The sequence below is a fragment of the Cucurbita moschata genome, unplaced genomic scaffold (genome assembly GCF_002738365.1).
Source record: "Cucurbita moschata cultivar Rifu unplaced genomic scaffold, Cmos_1.0 Cmo_Scf00009, whole genome shotgun sequence".
In the NCBI taxonomy this organism is placed as follows: domain Eukaryota; kingdom Viridiplantae; phylum Streptophyta; class Magnoliopsida; order Cucurbitales; family Cucurbitaceae; genus Cucurbita; species Cucurbita moschata.
Genome location: NW_019268525.1, coordinates 1,477,958 through 1,481,374, shown reverse-complemented (window position 1 = coordinate 1,481,374; position 3,417 = coordinate 1,477,958). Strand labels below are relative to the sequence as shown.

The window sequence follows — 3,417 nt, the reverse complement described above, 5'->3', positions numbered from 1 at the left end:
AGAAAATTAAAAATTAAAAATAAAAAAAAAAAAAAAAAAAAGAATCAGAGTTCAACGACCGCGTTGAACGCTTCCAACTCCCGTTTGTTGCCGAGAAACCACGAATGACTTGGAAAGAACGAAAAGTAAAAGGTAATGAAATTTGTACGTATCCTATTTTTAAGTCGCAGCCATGAATAAAGATAAAAGAAAACTCATCTGAACTGCGCCAAAATAATAACGTCGTGCCAAATAAAGTACAAGCCCCCATCTGGCAGTAACAATTAAAAACTCCCACACACAAACAAATAAAAACATCAAAAAAGATAAATCGAATTCCGTTCCCGAAGAACCAGAGGTGTAAAACAGAGTCGGAACACCGACTTAACCAAAATCCATCCACAGATCGGAAGACTAAAACAGAGACAAAAAAACTCACAGTCGAAGCGATCGGCAGAAGAAGGTAGACAACAACAGCGACGACGGCGATAAAGACGTCCCGGAGCGAAAAAATTGAAGGAAGAAACAGTGAGCGTGCCGGTGGTTGATGGATCAAAAGAGAGAAGAAGAAGAAGAAAATGAAAAGAAAAGGCCGGATTTAGGAAGAAGAAAATGGTATAAATACAGTTTATCCGAAAGAGAAATTGTTATTATTTTTTTGACCATCTCTCCTTTTCCTCGTGGTTTGGTTTCCGAGTGGGAGCAATCGGATTGGATTGCGAAGATTTTCAACTCTCCTCCCCAAATTACCCTATTACCCCTCCCCCACCCTTTTTCTCCATTATTATCTTATTCCTTTTCCATAAGATAATATCCACTTTTTTTTAATTAAAAAAAAAAAAAGAATTTCAAACTTTAAAAGGTATGAAACGCATTCTCATTTTTTATTGCCCTCATTAATGAATACTTATTATTTCCATTTCTCTCTCAAAATTATAATTAATTTCCTGAAAATATTCACAATATTATTATTTTTTTAAAATTAATTTTAATTTCTTTTATTTAACTATATACGCTAAAAATAAAAATAAAAAAGTAAATGGGAAAATGAGAAATGTGAGTGGGCGGCGGGTCTTCCTATTTCTTTTTCTTTTTTAATTTTTTAATTTTTAATTTTTAATTTTTAATTTTTTTTTTTGGTGGTAGGGGCCAATGGGAGCCGCGTAGGTGTTAAATTATTATTTAAAAAAACATTATCTTCCAATAGTATATTTCCACAACCTTTTTAATTATTTTTAGTTTTAATAAAAACCCATATAATAATAACTGATATTTAGGTCAAACTTGATAAGCTTGTGTTAGGCCACCACTTAGCTGCTTTACTTTCCCCAATAAAAAAATAATAATAACTATTATATCAATATTTCACACACCTTTAAATCTCACTTTTATCTTAAAAATATTATTTAACTTTTAAAAATGTAATAATACCGTTAAACTTTTTCTTAAAAAAATAAGTTTTAATAATAAAAATAACTTTTTAAAAAAATTAATTATATTTTTTAAAACAAAATATTAATCTTTTTCAATCTAATATTCGAAATCATTAAATTTTAATTTTTGTCACAGATAATTGATTGGAAAAAATAAAATGAATATAATAATTGTTATAAATAATCTTTTATTTGAAGCGATTCCATTGGACATCAAGAAAATTCTAATAAATGAGACAATATAATGTACTTAAGCTTTTAAGTAATACCATAAAAAAAAAATTAAATATATAAAATATTAGATGGTAAGGAATCATGAATACGTGGCATTGTCCCATTTAGAAAAAGTTAAATATATATTTATATTGTAAAGGTATTGACATTATAATTAACTAATTATCTACTCTCTTTTTTTTTTTGTAAATTTTAAAAATAATATAATTAATTTAAAGATTGAAATGTAGAAATGATTACAGACATTTGTTCCATATTAGCCACGTCTGCATGGTGAACCACACCATAACCTACTTTTTAATGTTCCATAATTAAATCACTATGGCTACATTTTTAAGACTCACATTTTTTTTCTCTAATATAGTTCGTAATAATAATAGATAATATTCTTCACTTATACATCTATGATGTTTCTCGAGATTACGAGTTTCCACCTAGGCAGCTATGATACGAGCTTAGTCATAATAGCTGGATAGCAATGAGATTTGGGGATATTATTGAAATGAAAAGAGGAGGGTAATTGAGTAAAATAACATGAGGATAAGAAGGGTAAGAATTTAGAAGTGGCATCTATGAGTTGTGGTATTTACGAAGACAACTGGAAAATGCAAGGCTCTGTGCAACAAAATAAATTATTTTTTTATAAAATAGTTTTAAGTTAATAATTTATAACATTTATATTTAAAATAAAGAAAATTGTTGAAATTATAATATATTGTGTTTTGAGATGGGCGTTTAATAAAATTATAGGGATAGAAATGGAGAGTGGCAGTTTGGTAAATAAATGGAAGTAAATGCCTTTTTATGCTTACGAAGTTTGAGGAAGCTACAGAAGGATAACATCAGCGGGGCAGGGAAATTATAGGCACCTTCGTTCGATAAGCCCTAACAGGCTTTTTCTTTTCTTTTTTTTTTTCTTTTTTTTCTTTTTTTCATTTAAAATAATAATAAAAATTGTGTGTCTGGGGAGTTTAATTACGTTTTTTTTTTTTTTTTTCCTACTGGCTCCTGGCTGGCTTTTGGCTGCTGCCATTTTCCTCGTCCCACACACCCTGTACGGAGACTTTTGCCACGTGTAACATGCCTAGAGGATGTGGCCCCACATACCTCGTAGACCTAACCAAGCGGGTCCCACTTACCCCCACTCTAGTCACCTAGGGCCCTACCCTATAACAACACGCCATGGAAATGGAAAAACGATATGAATCGGGAGGGACGGAGTGAGAGGAGGGGGGTCCACATCGAAGGGTTTAGGGTAAAATGGACCACAAGTGAACACGTGTAGTCCACGTGAGAAAGTAGTGGCGGGGCCCACTTTTATTATTATCTTTTTCTTTTTTTTTTTTTTTGAAAAAATGAAAATGTGGTCGAGTTTATCCATTTGCCGCGTTTTACGGGAATACTGAGAGACGGTTGGGTTGGACTTAAACCAACTCACTATTCTAATTTCTAATTTCTAATTTTAAATAATAAAATTAAATAAATAAATAAAACTGTGGTTACTTGTGGTCCCCACGCCTCTGTGGAATGTTCCAAACGTATCTTTCACGCCTTCGGTATCCAGATTCTCCCCTTCGTCCTGTTTATTTTATTTATTTATTTATTTTCCAAATATCTCCTATCAAAATAGATATTATATACATCTTTATTTTTCTTTACGCAACAATTTTATTTCATTTTTACGAGAATCTAAGTAATAATTTTCTATTTTTTAAAATTGTAAAATTACATTTTTAAATCTCTTTAAAAAATCATGGGGGGGGGGGGGGGG

The 3,417-nt window shown here is 30.9% G+C and overlaps 1 protein-coding gene across 1 annotated transcript in view; it reads right to left on the bottom strand.

Moving 5' to 3' along the window:
- The window catches only part of LOC111447423 (probable alpha,alpha-trehalose-phosphate synthase [UDP-forming] 9), a 6,210-nt gene extending 5,546 nt beyond the window's left edge, over positions 1-664 (bottom strand). Inside the window, exon 1 of the mRNA XM_023086589.1 lies at positions 419-664. The gene's annotated coding sequence lies outside the window, so the exon portion shown is untranslated. The remainder of the gene's footprint in view (positions 1-418) is intronic.
- Positions 665-3,417: the final 2,753 nt, after the last annotated feature.